At 38.6% G+C, this 223-nt stretch overlaps 1 protein-coding gene across 1 annotated transcript in view; it reads right to left on the minus strand.

The window, feature by feature from the left end:
- Window positions 1-223, minus strand: part of LOC107698135 (adenylate cyclase type 4-like) — a 19,897-nt gene that overhangs the window by 13,669 nt on the left and 6,005 nt on the right. The gene's annotated exons all lie outside the window — the stretch shown is intronic.

The raw sequence follows: 223 nt of genomic DNA on the forward strand, positions 1-223 counted from the left end.
GTGTGTGTTGATGTGTGTGTTTGGCGTGTTTTTGTGTGTGTGTGTGTTTATGAGTGTGTTGTGCATGTTTTTGTGTGTGTGTTTATGAGTGTGTTGTGCATGTTTTTGTGTGTGTGTGTTTATGAGTGTGTTGTGCATGTTTTGTGTATGTATGTGTTTATGAGTGTGTTGTGCATGTTTTGTGTGTGTGTGTGTGTGTTTATGAGTGTGTTGTGCATGTTTT

Source organism: Sinocyclocheilus anshuiensis, unplaced genomic scaffold (assembly GCF_001515605.1).
Source record: "Sinocyclocheilus anshuiensis isolate Anshui unplaced genomic scaffold, SAMN03320099.WGS_v1.1 scaffold2010, whole genome shotgun sequence".
Lineage (NCBI taxonomy): Eukaryota > Metazoa > Chordata > Actinopteri > Cypriniformes > Cyprinidae > Sinocyclocheilus > Sinocyclocheilus anshuiensis.